This window comes from Leptinotarsa decemlineata, unplaced genomic scaffold, assembly GCF_025532065.1.
Source record: "Leptinotarsa decemlineata unplaced genomic scaffold, Ldec_3_MD MMD2_P_RNA_scaffold_7, whole genome shotgun sequence".
Taxonomy (NCBI): domain Eukaryota; kingdom Metazoa; phylum Arthropoda; class Insecta; order Coleoptera; family Chrysomelidae; genus Leptinotarsa; species Leptinotarsa decemlineata.
The window spans coordinates 3,558,012-3,577,102 of record NW_027412534.1 but is presented as its reverse complement, the minus strand read 5'-3'; positions in this window follow the sequence as shown (position 1 = coordinate 3,577,102).

The following is a 19,091-nucleotide window of genomic DNA, read 5'->3' as shown; positions in this document are numbered from 1 at the left end:
TAGAAAATATAAATAATAAGCACTTAAAATAATAAGTATTTATTAACCAAATGCAAACTTATAAAACATTATTTTGTAACGCATACTTAGAAGGTATCTGGTAATAATGAGGTTTTTAGATAACTATACTGACTATTTGGTAATAATGTATCTTGTGTAGGTAGCTGATGTACTGTCGAAAACGAAATATCTTCATAAGATGGCTGTGAATCAGCTGTCTCACATCGAGGTGGAGTACAGTTAGTACATGCTGCAGATGAACGGATGGAAGACATGCTGTCTGCAGCAAGCGATGAATAAGTAGGAGTTGGGGAGAAGAGAGGTGCAGAAGTAAGAGGTTCATCCAAGATTTCACCGGCAAGATTTAGGACTCCCACTTTATATTTTCTTTTCTGCTTGTCCGTCATTTTTTTCAAGTCTGGCAATAAACTCAACAAAAACTGCACATCGGCGTCATCATTAGTTAAAGCAGGTGGTCTATAGGATGCTTCTTTTTTTTTATTGAAATATTCCAATGCAGATTTGTTAACGTCTTCCAAAGTTACTTGATTCTGAGTATTTTTTATTATTTTAGGTTTCTTTACACCGAGTACTGACAAACTGGATACACTTCTCTTTTGTTTTCCTTGCTTTGGATCACGGGAATCGTTTTTTACATTTACATTTGATACATTCTGGTCGACTTCTTCAGTAATCGACTGTTCACCATCACTATCGTTATTTCTCCCTTGATTATTTTCATACGTTCCAGTTTTCTTTGCACTTCCTAATTGTTCACTTTCAAGCTCTTCGGTCTGTAAGTCTTCCGTAAATATTTCTTCATCAAGTATATCTGCCGCTTCATTATCCTTTGGTGCGCCAACATTACCCTTAGGTTGACGTGACTTTGTGAATGGTAAAACAAAACATATGTACTCCGAGAGATAGTAAGGGCGTTTTACTGATGCTCCAGATCCAGATGGCACGTATGTCTTTAAATGTTTTGTGTAACTTCCACGTAGATTCTTTCACCTTTTCTTGCAGTCCGCAACGGTAGCTGTAATATTAACATATATATTATATATATATATATATATATATATATATATATATATATATATATATATATATATATATATATATATATATGTATACATAAGGAAATGCAAATCATCCTAGCTTTTTGGACACTATTGAAAAAAAATGCAATTTCTTATATTTTGGAAAGTAAATGCCATACCGCTTGCTGCGCTTGTAAGGTAAAACAAATTACTAAATTATTGTCTTTGTTTCCAGGTATTTCGCAATCGGATGCAATCTAAAGGCACTATTTTTTGAGAGGTCATACTACCATTAGGGAAATAATTGCGAGAACTTCAGAAGTAATTTGGGAAGTTCTACAACCAACTTATCTTCCTAACCCTACCAAAGAAACATGGGTACAATCGGCTCAAAGATACTGGGAGTTATGGAACCTGCCAAATTGTGCTGGGAGTATAGATGGTAAACACATTAGGATCAAACGTCCACCAAAGTCAGGTTCCGAATTTATAAATTACAAAGGGTATTTTTCCATTGTTTTGATGGCTGTGTCAGATGCAGATGGATGTTTTTTGGCCATTGATGTAGGAGAGTATTGCCGAAACAGTGACGGGAGGGCATTAAAAGAAAGTAATTTTGGAAAGAAATTAGCCAACGGCACTTTAGACTTACCAGACCCATCTCCATTACCAGGACAAGACACAAATTTTCCATTTTATTTTGCTGCAGACGAAGCTTTTCCATTGATGTGTACTATGATGAAGCCCTACCCTAAAAGAGGCTTAACAAATAGGAGAAGGGTGTTTAATGGAAGGTTATCAAGAGGTCGCAAATCAGTTGAGTGCGCGTTCGGAATGATGTCATCCAAGTTCAGAATTTTACACACAACAATTGGTCTTAATATAAATACAGTGGACAGTATTGTTAAAGCAGTATGCGTATTGCATAATTTTATTAAAAAAGAGGAAGGTGTATTTTCGCGCCCACGAGGAAAGAAAGGAAACGATGATGACATAGAAGTAGAAAATGAAGAACAGCGTGATCCAAGACTCTCAAATCAAAGAAGAGCTACCAATCCAGCAATTGCTACACGAACGAAACTCTGTGATTTTTTCTTCACAGTGGACGGCTCACTTGAAGGTCAAAAAAGATTTTGTGAATGAAGACAAAAGTATTAACACTTATAAACAATAGGCATGCGAGTACTGGAGAATCACAAAATAACCAATATATTTTTCAAAGAACCAAATTTTTTATTACTTACCTTCTTTCCCTATGTCTTTTGCAATTTTGGACCAAGCCCGCTCTTGCACATGGCTCATATGATAATCCTCCCGCGTATTATCATATAGACAGGGATATGCCTCTACAAGGGTTACAAAATGTATGTTGAATGCATGGTCATCTCGCATGTTTTTTCGTTTTCGTATAATTTTATTTTCATTCACAAATCCACGTCGTCACCAGTCGCTTGCCACTCGAAAATTAAGCTTGTCCGAGCTCAGTGGCACCAGACTGACATCACGCCACCTGCAAAATACCACTTCACCACTATTCCATTTTGATACGCGCGTCTTCATTTGTTTACATAGACTTTACCGATTCCACGTGCCACTTGGTCATCACGCCACCGCCACGGCACTTGCTGACCACTTCAGTGCGCGCCTTGCCTAAGATTTCTTTTGCTTTAGTTCTATTGTTATCAAAAGGGATATTGTGCATTTTGTTCTCAATACAAACTTTACACTTCATAAATTCTGGCTCTAATTTCTCTGGCACCCCATCTACCAATTGAAGTTTACAGAGTTTAGTTAAATAGTTGAAATTTACATGACCCAATTTTCGATGCCACTTCTCTTTTGTTGTCATACTTTCTTTGATTGAAACGTTTACCTCAACTTCCCCTTTACAAATAGTACTTGTCATTTTATACAAACTACTTTCTTTACATGCAATAGCAATTAGTTCATTATCTTTGTTAAAAACTTTTGCAAATGTTCCTTCAGATATAATTTTGTGTTTGTCAGTAATCTTAGCATAACTAATCAAGTTTTGATCCATGTCTTTCACAAGAAAAACATTTTGCATTTTAATTGGAACCAACTTGTTATAAACTGTAAAATAGCTAACTACAGTCCCTACTTGAGTAGCTTTTAGAACTTTACCATCCGCTATTTTAACATTTACAGGCTGTTTCAAAGTTATATTCTCAGTGAAATATTCTTCATTATTTATTACATGATCAGTGCAACCACTATCTAATAACCAGTGTATGTGTGTTTGATTTTCTTTACCTAAATTTTCTTCTTCTTTGCCTTGTACTACCATGGTTTGAACTTCAGTTACGAAACTATTCATATTCATACCTTGTCCACTTGACTGATGACCTCGGTTGCTATATCGACCGCCTCTTGACCACTGATTGTTACTTCGACCACGCTGTCCGTTGCTGTAACCTCCTCGTTGATTGAGTGTACCTCTGCTATTGGCGTTCTGAGGATATCCCCTCTTCTCCAACTTCCTCTACCGTATGAGCCCCTTTGGTGACAATCTTTTTAAAATGTCCAGCTCTGCCACAACCATAACACAGCTGCTCTTCTCTACTTCTGCTCGACCCGGAACTCGACCTTTTCTCTGCATGGAATACGTTGGACTTCGCCCCTTCATTCTCAGTTTTATTTTTTAAATCCATCATACTGATTTTGTTTTTCACATATTCTACTGTTTGATCTGCTTCTTTTAATACATCAACCAAATCTCCAATATAACTTAACGATTCTGGTAACATCCTTAACATGTAATTCAATTTTTCTTTCTCACTTACTTTTGCACCTGCACTCTTCAACTCGTTCACGGTTTTTTCGAAATCAATGAAAAAGGTCGCCGTATCACCATAATCTTTCAGTCTTAGATTATCGAGTTTGTTTCTGCAGATTATTTGCAAAGCTGTTGATTCCTTGGAATACAAACTATCAAATTTCTTCATTATCTCAAAGGCTGTTTCGTTGTTGCTCACAAATTCCAGTTGTTTATTTGATATTGCACTATAGATATAGTTAACTGCTTTCAAATTTCCTTCTTCCCAATCATCTGTCTTGTCCGTAGTCGATATTTCCCTGGTAGCCATTTCATAACATTTCTTCAATTTTAAATACATCAGGATTCGTTTCTTCCAATTTCCATAGTCTTCTCCATCGAATACGGGTATGGTAATGTCAGGCGTCATCTTCCAAGTTTTTTTTTTTTTCTTTTCTGATAATTCACTGATTTTCAATAAATCTCCTCTATCGATTTTCTCGTTTATTTTCGTTAACCACGCTCTGCTACCATGTTAATAAACTCATATATTCATAATTCTAATAACGTTTATTTCGCCATCTTTTCTTGATACAACAATAATAATTACTAACTCTAATTCTTCTTCTCTTTTTCTATATACGTTTTTCATCGTCACCGACCAAACTGATCGGGAGCGTTCCAAAGAGAGCACGATATAAATGTACAGTATTCCAACAACAATTACTCAAAACACTTGAAACACTCGACTTGAAGTGAAAAACTGACAATTGTTTGTAAACGTAAAAGAACATGTTTTAAATAGCAGATAGAAGCGTGGATGGGAGAAGGAGAATTTCATGGTTGATGAATAAAATAGGATTTTGTGGTAATGACCGAACAATAAAATTTATTTTTCGATCATAACGGTTTTGTCAACAAGAAATTAGGTTTTTGATAAGGTTTATCAAAATGGGTGTGAAACTGAATGTAAGAATTTTGTAGCGTTCAAAACAGGAAGTTGTTTCCTGTAATAAGAAAATTTAATGGAAATTCGGTTTGAGATTTCAGTTGATGTTTTTTTCCCAGAGAAAGTTACTATATCAATTGAGGTTTTTTTTCGCAACTGGATTTTTTTCAAGTAATAAGAATAAAAAAAATGTGGTTTGAGATATCAATTGATGTTTTTTCACAGAGGATGTTTCTTCCTGTGACATGAGGGGAGTGGTTTTCACGCCTTCATTCATATCATAAGTACCAGAAATTCACCTAGTCGAATCACTTTCACAGAGTTTATCATCAGCGTAGCACGTTGTCACACTGTGCTTGCTAAATACTAAGACAAACGACTTAGAAGTTACCAAAAAATTTTTAACACATTTTCATCAACAACAACATCGTGAAACAAAAATGTAAGTAGATTTTTCATGATTTAAGGACTTGTGTTCAAATAGTTTCATTTTACAGATGGATATTTCTGAAATTAAAGGCTGTACTCTTGCAGAATTGAAAGAAACTGTGAAATTATCGGAGTTACCAAAGGACGAACCACAAATCATACATGATATGAAAATTGTCAACAGCAAGTATGGGGAAACCACCCTCATAGATTTGGAGGAGGAAAGTGTTTTTCTTTCACAAAGATGCACACCAGTGATGAAGAAAAATTTATCCAAATTCGTACCTAAGAAATACGGAATGGTTCCAGGACATAGTGCCCAAAAAATTTTATTTGAAATTATTGAATTATAAAGGTTAGTAATTGTTAAGTTCAAGTGATATTTGTGACCATGACTGAGGATATGGGTGTGGTTAGTGATGGTATAATTAACATTTTTCAAAAGGCTTTTTCTGAAATTTCAAAATCCTCCACAATTTCAGAACGTGAACATTGGATTAAATTAGCCAATAAACATATTAGATTGGTCAATAGAGCTATTTTGAATTCAGATGTGACTCACGGCACTTTTGTGAAATTGCAAACAAATTTATCTCGCTTGAAACGCTTTCGAATGTTAGTCAAAAAAATATTTAATGAACATGTGGGTGGTGGTGGTGAATCATTAAAAGAGAAAAGAAGTGAAAGGGTAAAATGGGAGGATATTCAATCCTCTTTTGCAAGACGCATACGAACTGGAGTTATAAATTTGAAACACATAGATGTTGCATATTTTCTTTTCAAAAATAGAATTACTCGTATTTTGAAAAAAAAGGACCTGTTAAAGTAAATTCTGTTTTTTGAGGGGAATATATCAAAAATAATATTAATCAATCCATGAGCGAATTCAAATATTTTCATTCAAAAAATGTTGTTATTGACCATGGAACTGAATTGAAAAATTGGTTTCAACAACATATCAAAGATATAATTTTAAATAAATTATCTGAATTTCAGGAACGAGATAGTGGTTGGGCTTTAAGGGGTATAGTCAATTTAGAAATTAATATCAATAAATTTGAAATAGAAAATGGTTCATCTTTCATTGAATTTCCACATCAAATTGCCAAAAAAATGGCGTGTATCAATATTAAAAATAATGACAATGCTTGTTTCGCATGGTCGATTGTCTGCTTTGTATCCAATTCATTCTGGAAATAATATAAATAAGACTTCTTCATACCCACATTTCTCACAAGTTTTGAATTTGAAGGATATTGAGATGCCTATGAAGTTGAACAAAATAACAAGATTTGAAAAGCTCAACAATATCTCTATTAATGTGTACACTTTGGAAAAAAAAAGAAATCAAAATTTAATGTAGTACCAGCTCGTTTGACTAATGATAAAATGGATATGCATGTCAATTCACTACTGATTCAAAATGAGTATCATGTGAAACCAAAAAAATATGGGTTTTTGGAAACTGATGAGGATGAAACTGAAATTACATATCATTACTGTTGGAAAAAGGATCTCTCTAGATTATTGTCATCTCAAGTATCAAAAAATGATCACAAGCTTTTTTTTGCGATCGTTGTTTGAATCATTTCACTAGCCAACAAAAAGTGAATGCACACCGTGTTGAATGTGTAAAATGTAAAATTTCTTTTTCGAAACAAAAATTTATACAGTTCAAAGATTATGTTTTTAAGGAAAAAATTCCATTAGTTATATACGCTGATTTTGAATCATTACTTTTGCCATTCCAAGAGAAAAAAGACTTGAATTCATCTCGTTATGAAAAACATGTTGCTTATAGCGCAGGTTATTATGTAAAATGTTCCTATGATGGTTCTCTATCTCATTTCAAAGGTTATCGAGGACCTGATTGTATGGAGTGGTTCACAAAACAAATGGAGGATGAAGCTTTACTCATTCAATCAAAAATCAAAAATATCATAGCCACGAATGAAAACATTAATTTGAATGATGCCACCGAAAATTGTCATATTTGTAAAAAACTTTTTAGAGACAATGATAAGATCACAAGAGATCATAATCATTTCAATGGGGATTTTCGGGGTTTACGCCATCGATACTCATCGTTGGATATATAATGACAAGCCCTTCGAGTATGTATATTAGGATGATCCGAACGAGTTATGCGATCAATTAAAGCTGCTTATAGCTTCAAAAGATGCTGGAAATACGTCACATGACAATGAAATTACAGCTATATTCAATGAACTCAGAGAAGTAAACATTATTCAATAATAAATCATCTGAAAATGACATGTATTTTATTCCAAAAATATAATGTGATGAATAATGCAAAAACGACACGTAAATCGCACCAAAAAATGACAAAAATTTGATTCGAAAAGAGCATTCATTTTGTCACCTTTATCGTATCGAAAAAATGACAAAAATTCAATGCGTGGAAACAAACATTTTTGAACACTTTGATCACGTTGAAAAACACATATTACTAGAATCATATCGATGTGGGTCACATTTCCATCATGACTATCGACAAGTTCGGACGTAGCTCCAATAGGAAGCGAAAGCATTCCACAACATCAGCTGTAGGCAGTAGTGGAGGTTTGCTACATACACCCGATGGCAACATCGATTTTGATAATTTGAAATTGTGTAATGTGAAGAGACCTACGAACGTATCTGATGCAGTCAACAAAGAGTACATAGATGAAGTTGAGAAAAAAATTGATGTGACTATATGGAATCAAAGTGGTCGATATCAAAAACAAATGGTTCAAGTGAATGAAAATCTGACAAAAATGCGAGAGCAAGTCGATCAATGCCAACTACAAATAACGCGAGTTAATGATAAAGTAGCAAACATGAGTAATTACATTAAAAAACAGGAGAATGTGAACAAACGATTCGATAGTAAATTTCAATCACTTAATACCAATTTTGTTCAAATGGTACAAACAAATATGGTAGGCAATAACTAGGCGGTGGTGTGTTACCAAAAATTCAATCAACAATGTGTTAGTGATATTGAAAGTATTCGAGCAGATTTGCTGAAGAAAATAACAGAAATCACCGATTTGGTTCATTCGCACAACAAAACTTTGTAAATCAAACAAAACTTTGTAAATCAAACAAAACGACATGATGGAGCACTTTCAAGGTGATATTTCCAAACAAATTTCCAAAATAAATTCGGATATAGCGAAAGTACAATCTGATATCAAGGAAATCAACACGATAAAAAATGTAGTTTTTGCATCAACATAATAAAATAACAAGTTTGATAATCTCGACCATCAGTCGCGTCACATGGCTTCCAAAGACAAGATTCAACTTGTCCGTGAACTGCACAAACCAATTAGAAGAAAATTTCCTCGACGTCGTACCATTATCAAAGGCCTGGATGATCTGTGGCAGATGGACTTGGCTGAGATGAGATCCTACGCTCATCAAAATCGAAATTTCAAACTCATTCTCGTCGTCATCGATTGTTTTTCGAAATTCGTGTGGACACGACCGTTGAAATTGAAAACGGGAGAAGAAATCACAAAAACATTTTCGGATATTTTGGAACATACGAAGCGACGCCCAAAAAATTTACAAACCGATCAAGGCACCGAGTTTTACAACAATAAGTTTCAAACTTCAATAAAAAAAACATGGAATAAATCACTACAATACATACAGCATCATGAAGGCTTCAATGGCTGAACGCGTCATAAGAACGTTAAAAGAAAGACTTTTCAAATATTTCAGTTTGAATGGCACCTACAAATGGTTGAATGTCTTGCCTGAAATAACGAAATCCTACAATGATACGCGACACTCGAAGACGGGCATAGAACCATCGAAAATCAACAAATTCTCAAATCAATATACGCCCACCTGAAAATAGCTGGACCGAGAAAATTCAAGGTCGGCCATGTTGTGCGAATCAGTAAGGCAAAACATGTTTTCGAAAAAGTTTACACACCCAATTGGACTACGGAATTATTCAAAATTATCAAAGTCAACATTACCAACCCCGCCACCTTTATGCTAGAAGATATGCAGGGTGCACCTATCAAGGGTGCTTTCTATGGGGAAGAATTGCAAAAAACTGCAAATCCCGATATATATCTCGTGGAAAAAGTATTGAGAAAAAAGGCAAAAGAATGTATGTTAAATGGTTGGGTTTGGATAACAAACACAACAGTTGGATCGAAAATGTTGATTTGGTATAGAATCTTATGAAAAACAAGCACGCTGACATAGTATTGGAGGGGCCTTTTGTTCAACAAACACAGTATCTGAATTTGACCACGTGATCTGAATGTATAAGAGCACATGCAAATATAAAAGGATATTCAGTTTGAAAAATTTCTCGATAGTGGTTATGGTAGTGGTGAAGTCGAAGTAATGTGTGATAGTGGTGATGAAGATTACAACGAAACTCTAAGTGCAATAGACAGAGCATTGGGGCAGTACGAGATGGCTGCTCGAAACGAACGTCAATTGCTATTGATGACATCACCCATGTCATCTTATGAGATTATATGTGGTCTAAGTCCATCCAGAGACTTTAGCCCATGCATCATATTGAAGCAACAATTCTCCATTCGTTCCATCAATTTAACAACTTATGAATGGGCGACCCTCATTGACATTCTGCAAAAAGTAAGGGAAAATTTCTTTGATTCACAAATCGATGGGTATGTAGATGAATATGATCCGATCACAACACGTTGCGGGGACTACATATACGTCACACAGTACATCGAAAGTGATACCAAACGAATTTCCATTTCCAAGGATACAACAAACATGGAGCTGTTTCAACAAGATGTAAATGATATCCTGTACACTCATATGGGGGTGCTGTCAGATCGTATCGCTATGCTAGATGCTTTGAACTTTTGTGATTATTATCGAGGTGTTTTCCATATTATTCAATCATGGTTGCGTGAAAATAAAACTAATTTGACTTTGGAAGAAATCATAGAAGGTTTTTGTCAGGCCTCATCTATAGATAGTCTGTATGCTAATGCTTTACGTGAATATTCATTTTATTATAAACAAAAGCTACTGTATGATTTATGTAACAGATGAGAAAATTCAATGTTTACCTTTTTTATAGCTTAACAAACCTGGTGGTTCGCTGCCATCCTCAATTGTAAGCATACAATCGCATACTTTATAAATAAAACATACAAATTTATTTAAAATCCCCATTTCAAAAATACAACCAAAAAATCACATTTTTATTTCTTTTATTACATCAGTATACATCAAGTAATTGTAATTGCTTTCTCAAGTGATATTTGAGTCTTCTAGGATACTATACTGCCCCCAAGGTAATGTGTCATTTGAGTCTCTCAACAGAAACCGTTTGTCATCGAATGGACTCAAAGCAATTTTGTTTTGTTCAATTGAATATAAATTATGAGACTTTGACTGAATAATCCTCTGAGTTGATGTCTTTTGAATTCGTTCGAATAAACAATTGAAATACTCCTGGAAAGTTATTTTTTGTTTCACTACATTATATTTGATACCGTTTGCCTTTTTAGTACATTTTCCCCCTTCAACCAAAAAAGAATACATTTTCGATCTAACAATAAATTCGATAATTATATGCCCATTATTTTCATCTTTCATTAACCCCACCACCTTTTTGTTTCTTTGAGGAATATTATATATATATTATCTGTTGGATAATCACTCGTATCAAATTTATGCCAATCTTCTTTGATAGTGGCATATACATCATCACAAACGAGCTCATAAATTAGACTATCTGTATCAGTATAAATCAATTTTCAATTGTCAATACCAAATTTAGGTAAGATATATTGATAATGGAAATCATACACCACAGTTTTTGATAGGTCCAAAATAGCCATTCCAATATACAGGGTGTCCCTGGACTTCCTCTTTTCCTCTCGGGAATGTATAGATGGGGTCAAAATATCACCAGTACTTCATATAACTTTTTTTCCTAAGTACAGAGAGGGTGTCTTCGCAGACTAAGAAAATGTATAGAGAGAGAAGGTGGTCATATCGAGCAGTTTCTGTAGCGGATTTTTCATTTCTGTTTGCTCTTGAGGCTCTTGAGTTTCGTTAGTTAAACGTGTTTGCATTATAAAAATTCGTTATGAACATTTTACCTATCATTTCCATTTTCTTTAAAAACTAATATTTTCGAATAATGGTAGACATCTCAGGATAAATGTTGAATAAACGTTATCATTATTATTTCTGCTTTGATAATTATTCATTTCAAATAATGGTGGACGAGCGGGTTTGATGTCGTCGAGTAGAACTACATTTTTATCAAGACTCGTTGCTCCGATCGACTTTCCACACGAGTACTTTTATTCATAAAATTGTCCAAGTAACCTTATTTTGTTGAAAAATATTGAAAAATATCTGTCATTTCAAAGTTTTGAGGTGTGGACTATCGGGGGTAGTCCGTTCCTGACTTTGTAGCAAAACAACTGACTCCTGCATGAAAGCTCATCGACGGAATTCATTTGTTTAGTCAATTACCAAAATTTGGATGATTTTGAATATTCACTTGAAAAGTTATCAAAGAAAAACATTTTTCATTTCGTAACTTCGAGGGCCCGTAACTTGGTTACGAAGAATTTTAGGAAAAAAAGTTATATGAAGTACTGGTGATATTTTGACCCCATCTATACATTCCCGAGAGGAAAAGAGGAAGTCCAGGGACACCCTGTATAATGGTTCATCAAAAATTATCTCAGTTTTTCTCATTTCAATTACCATCAAGTCCTTCTCTATAATAGTTCTATCAACGAATTTTGGACTTGCAATCAAATTTTTTGCCCCATACCTCCCCTTCCATTTTCTAACCAGTTTTATAATTCTGTGGTTCCTTTTGTTTTCCATTGTTTTGCCAAAACAGGCATTATTCATTAGTTTATAAAGGTTTTTCTCAAAATAATTTTTTGAGGTAGCTCTTAGTTTGGTGTTGAAGTCAATGTATGACTTCAACCAAGCAGCTTGTTTGAATTTCAGAACACGATGTATTCTATTGAGAATCATTCCATTTGCTACATATTGTTTCAAATTTCTATAATGTAAAACATACTTTGTTTTTGCAAAAAGGGTTGTCATCAATTTAGGTATTTTTGAATTCGGAGGTTTGCGATGTTCCGGAGCTAACGGTAAATCTTTGTGTAGATCATGTAAATGTTCGGGATATGACAAATCTACTTCTAAAATATAACCCTCAGATGATTCATCTGATATTTTGGTTACATCAAAATTTTCCATCCATTGAAATCCTTCATAGGGAAGATACTGACACATTGCATGACCATAGAGAATATTCACATCATAGTACATAATATATTTGGACTGTTGTGAAGAATCATAGTCAAACATATATTTATTATTAGCTTTAGAATAACGATTAGATGTCTGAGAAACACCCCCGCGAATACCCTTTTCCAAAAATAATAAAATGTCAACATCTTGTATGGTTTCCAATTTACATTTTGTGTATTTCATCATACAACTCCAAGTATAGCCAGGTAATGTATAAAAATGAGCAGGATCCAATTTATAAGTCATGTGACATTTATCACGAAAATTTTCGAAAACCACACTCAATAACATTATGTCAGTTTTCATGTAAAGATCGCTGTACTCCCCCAAATTTTTTATTTTGAATGAACTCCAAACGTGTTGTGCATGTTCATAGTCTTCCTCACTTATATGTACATCATTTAATTTACTGTAACACTGCTCGATACTTGGTAGCTGCTTCTCATCCAACTTTTCTATGGATGTAATCATAGGGAAATACTCCTTTTCGAGTCAGTAATTTGACTACTTCAGGGTGTAAGAGATGGAATTCGTTTTCCAAAATATGGAACTCATCTTCAGCTAGAGTGGAAACGAGCGCATCCAAAGAGGCTCCTAAGAAACGAAATGAATCAATGAATCTAAATTTGATATCTGTATTTTCATCATACTTGGTGACTGAAATATATTTTTCTTTATTCATTGGCAATAGACTCAGTCGTCCATTCTTTGCCAAAGCTCTGATTATTAAATGACAATTATACCCGGAAAAATTATGAAACACCACCGGAACCACAAAAGTTTTTTGTACAGTAAGTTGCACTGCGCATGCGCAAAACCCCGAAAATACCTATTGAAATGATTATGATCTCTTGTGATCTTATCATTGTCTCTAAAAGGTTTTTCACAAATATGACAATTTTCGGTGGCATCATTCAAATTAATGTTTTCACTCACGGGTATAATATTTTTGATTTTTGATTGAATGAGTAAAGCTTCATCCTCCATTTGTTTTGAGAACCACTCCATACAATCAGGTCCTCGATAACCTTTGAAATGAGATAGAGAGTCATCATAGGAACATTTTACACAATAACCTGCGCTATAAGCAACATGTTTTTGATAACGAGATGAATTCAAGTCTTTTTTCTCTTGGAATGGCAAAAGTAATGATTCAAAATCAGCGTATATAACAAATGGAATTTTTTCCTTAAAAACATAATCTTTGAACTGTATAAATTTTTGTTTCGAAAAAGAAATTTTACATTCATTCTTCATTTCAACACATTCAACACGATGTGCATTCACTTTTTCTTGGCTAGTGAAATGATTCAAACAACGATCGCAAAAAAAAGCTTGTGATCATTTTTTGATACTTGAGATGACAATAATCTAGAGAGATTCTTTATCCAACAGTAATGATATGTTATTTCAGTTTCATCCTCATCAGTTTCCAATGACCCATATTTTTTTGGTTTCACATGATACTCATTTCGAATCAGTAGTAAATTGACATGCCTATCCATTTTATCATTAGTTGAACGAGCTGGTACTACATTAAATTTTGATTTCTTTTTTTTTCCAAAGTGTACACATTAATAGAGATATGGTTGAGCTTTTCAAATCTTGTTATTTTGTTCAACTTCATAGGCATCTCAATATCCTTCAAATTCAAAACTTGTGAGAAATGTAGGTATGAAGAAGTCCTATTTGTATTATTTCCAGAATGAATTGGATACAAAGCACTGACAATCGACCATGCGAAACAAGCATTGTCATTATTTTTAATATTGATACACGCCATTTTTTTGGCAATTTGATGTGGAAGTTCAATGAAAGATGAACCATTTCCTATTTCAAATTTATTGATATTAATTTTCAAATTGACTATACCCCTTAAAGCCCAACCACTATCTCGTTCCTGAAATTCAGATAATTTATTTAAAATTATATCTTTGATATGTTGTTGAAACCAATTTTTCAATTCAGTTCCATGGTCAATAACAACATTTTTTGAATGAAAATATTTGAATTCGCTCATGGATTGATTAATATTATTTTTGATATATTCCCCACAAAAAACAGAGTTTACTTTAACAGGTCTTTTTTTTTCAAAATACGAGTAATTCTATTTTTGAAAAGAAAATATGCATCTTCAAAAAATTGTTCAACATCTATGTGTTTCAAATTTATAATAACTCCAGTTCGTATGCGTCTTGCAAAAGAGGATTGAATATCCTCCCATTTTACCATTTCACTTCTTTTCTCTTTTAATGATTCACCACCACCACCCACATGTTCATTAAATATTTTTTTGACTAACATTCGAAAGCGTTTCAAATGAGATAAATTTGTTTGCAATTTCACAAAAGTGCCGTGAGTCACATCTGAATTCAAAATAGCTCTATTGACCAATCTAATATGTTTATTGGCTAATTTAATCCAATGTTCACGTTCTGAAATTGTGGAGGATTTTGAAATTTCAGAAAAAGCCTTTTGAAAAATGCTAATTATACCATCACTAACCACACCCATATCCTCAGCCATGGTCACAAATATCACTTGAACTTAACAATTACTAACCTTTATAATTCAATAATTTCAAATAAAATTTTTTGGGCACTATGTCCTCGAAAAACCAGTCCGTATTTCTTAGGTACGAATTTAGATAAATTTTTCTTCATCACTGGTGTGCATCTTTGTGGAAGAAAAACACATTTCTCCTTCAAATCTATGGGGGTGGTTTCCCCATACTTGCTGTTGACAATTTTCATATCATGTATGATTTGTGGTTCGTCCTTTGGTAACTCCGATAATTTCACAGTTTCTTTCAATTCTGCAAGAGTACAACCATTAATTTCAGAAATATTCACCTGTAAAATGAAACTATTTGAACACAAGTCCTTAAATCATGAAAAATCTACTTACATTTTTGTTTCACGATGTTGTTGGTGAAAATGTGTTAAAAATGATTTGGTAGCTTCTAAGTCGTTTGTCTTAGTATTTAGCAAGCACAGTGTGACAACGTGCTACGCTGATGATAAACTCTGTGAAAGTGATTCGACTAGGTAAATTTCTGGTATTTATGTAATGAATGAAGGCGTGAAAACCACTCCCTACATGTCACAGGAAGAAACATCCTCTGTGAAAAAACATCAATTGATATCTCAAACCACATTGTTTATTGATTCTTATTACTTGAAAAAAATCCAGTTGCGAAAAAAACCTCAATTGGTATATCACAGGAAGTAACTTCCTCTGGGAAAAAAACATCAACTGAAATCTCAAACCGAATTTCCATTAACTTTTTCTTATCACAGGAAACAACTTCCTGTTTTGAACGCTACAAATTTCCTACATTCAGTTTCACACTCATTTTGATAAACCTTATCAAAAACCTAATTCCTTGTTGACAAAACCGTTATGATCGAAAAACAAATTTTATTGTTCCGTCATTTCCACAAAATCCTATTTTATTCATCAACCATGAAATTTTCCTTCTCCCAGCCACGCTTCTATCTGCTATTTAAAACATGTTCTTTTACGTTCACAAACAATTGTCAGTTTTTCACTTCAAGTCGAGTGTTTCAAGTGTTTTGAGTAATTGCGCTTTTTTCAATCACAATATGGTTGATGAAAATACAGAGTTCCACGAAGAGGGGGACTACAACATCAGAGGATTTTGGGATTACATTTCCCTAAAAACTAATCGGTACACACCTCCAGCAGATTTGTGGACGTACTTGGAAGAAAAGTATGTATAATGATTTTTTTTTATTGTGTTTGTAATTTGAATTTTCAGTAATGTCATACTGGATGATATACCAGATGGTGTGTAAATTCCAGATGATTTATTGAAACAAAAGCAAACAAGGGACATGAGAAAAAATGATGGAAAATTTTGGAATTATATCTGTTACAAAATCAGACGGTTTACCCCTCCAAAGAATTTGATAAAATATTTATTGGATAAGTATGTATATTCAAGAGAGTGTGCAGTATTTATATTTTGAATTTTTTAGTGATTTAGACTTTTCTGACATGTCAAAGGATATTTGGATACCTGTGGAGGTATTAAATTCAACTAAACCGTTTCATTCCTCCTTAACCAAAAAAAGGAACAAATTCAATCTCAATTTGAACCTTGGTGGGCTGCAGCCACAGCCTTCAACATCCAATGAAACGTGAGTTTTTTCACATGTTTTCCAAAATTTTCATTTTCAAAATATTTCAGTTGTTCAGTGATGTTGACAGAACCACCTTTCAGCCCTCTACAACTTGAGATGATACTGTTATATATTTTACATTTGGTATTCACAATTGAGTTGACAACGTCGCACTTCGGTGGTCGTCCCTAAACCGGTCAATGAATATTGCGAGCCGGCCAGTACTGAATGGGCTACATTGGATGTATATACTGATTGATGCAAAAAGTATTTATTATTACATTAAAGTCAACAAGTGTCCAAACCTTGGCGTTATTATTCAACCACTCCGATAGAAAACAAAACATAACATGGTGGCAGCGGTAAAGTGCGCGAGGTTTTTGTTCGAATGCAGTAAACAGCAAAAAAAAAAAACGACACTGACATAAACGTTGACTTGGAAAGTTAATAAATTCGTATCTGCTTTATTGTGGTGAAGAAACAATTTATATAGGATGGCTGATTTGAAGTCTCCGGAAATGTTTAGTTTTCATGGTGGAAACATTGCCAACAGTTGGAAACTATGGAGACAAAAATTAGAATTTTACCTGCTTGCCAGCGGAATAGCTGCAAAAGGGAATGAAATCAAGGTAGCAACCCTCATGAATTTATTGGGAGATGAAGGAATTCAGATTTATAACACTTTTGAATATGAAGAAGTTGGAGGTGATAAAAAATTAGCTGTGGTTTTAGGAAAATTTGGTAACTATTGCAATCCACTTAGAAATCTCGTATATGAACATTTCAAATTCTTCAAACGAGATCCACAACCAGGAGAATCCGTTGATCAGTTTGTAACTGCATTGAGGCAATTGTCATCCTCATGTGAATTCAAAGAGAAGGACGTTCTGATCAGGGATAGGATTGTTTTAGGTATCCGAGATCCCAGAATCCAAGAGAAGCTGTTGCAAACGGCTGACTTGCAATTGAATGATGCAATTGCTACGTGTAGGGCCATGGAAACCAGTGTCGCTACCCAGAAGGAAATAAGTGAATCTTCGGTTAGTGTTGGTGCTATAAAACACGTGAAACGAGTGAACTGTGCTTCGAGACAGTGTAACTGTCGGGACAGTGATCGAAGAGAGAGCAGCTCAGGAATTTACAGTGCAGAGAAAAATAGTGCAACTGGATACACATATCAGGGATCAAACACTTATAGGAATAGCAATGCAATTTTCATTCAGGGATGCAGAATGTGTGGACAGAATCACCAAAGCGGTAAGTGCTCTGCATTCAATAGAATTTGTTCTGGATGTCTACAGCGTGGACACTACAGAAGGCTATGCCCAAAAAATACAAGAGACATTCATGAAGTAAATGATAGTGAAATTTGTGATGTCGAAAGCAAAATTGAAGAAACTTTTGATATTCATCAGGATGAGTCTCAATATGAACAAAATATTGTTTGGACAATTGATAAATCAGAAATAGGTTATTTCAATAACTGTTTTGTGGATTCTATTGAGTGGTTTGAAACACTCAAATTAAATGATATAGATTTCAAATTGAAAGTAGATACTGGTAGCCGAGTCAATATATTGAATTATTCTGACTTCAATAAATTAAAAATTGGTATTAACCAACTTTTAACAACAAAAACAACATTCTCTTCATACTCTGGACATAAAATCGACGTGATTGGTGCCGTATTTTTGATGTGTCCTTATAAAGATACAATCCAGTCTTGTCAGTTTTATGTTTTGAATTCAACAGTACCTAAATCTTTACTTGGCTTACCGGCAGTACGAGATTTGAAAATAATAAAAAACTGTAATATAAGTGAGGTCAATTATGACTGTGTTGTTAATGATAAACTAAAAGCTATTTTGGCGAAATACAAATGTGTATTTTCTGGTATTGGAAAAGTAAATAGGATATGTAGAATAACTTTATCAAAAGATGCAGTTCCAAGTATTAGTGCAACCCGAAAAATTCCAATTGCATTAAAAGACAAAGTGAAGAAAAAACTTGATGATATGGTTTCAAATAATATTCTGGTTCCGGTAACTGAACCAACTGATTGGGTTAATCCCATTATCATAGTTCCGAAAAGTAATGGGGATATACGCATTTGTATGGATCCGCGTAATTTGAATAAATATATAAAGAGATAATTATTCCATATACCAACGCAAGATTATTCATTTTCTTAATGGGTTGACATTCTTTTGTCATTCTTAACCTTACCTTTCCCTTTCCTACTCCCCTCCACCCCTCTTCAGATGCCGATACCTCCTTCGGGGTAATAGACATCTGCTGCATCGCGTTAGATAATTCTAGATCAATCTTCCTCATGGACGGTTTTCTATCTGCCAAGGGACTGGCATTCCTAGGAGTCACATACCCCTGTGCCCTAAGGTTTCCGGATACTCTATTTTTTGACCTGGATCTGAATGTCCTCT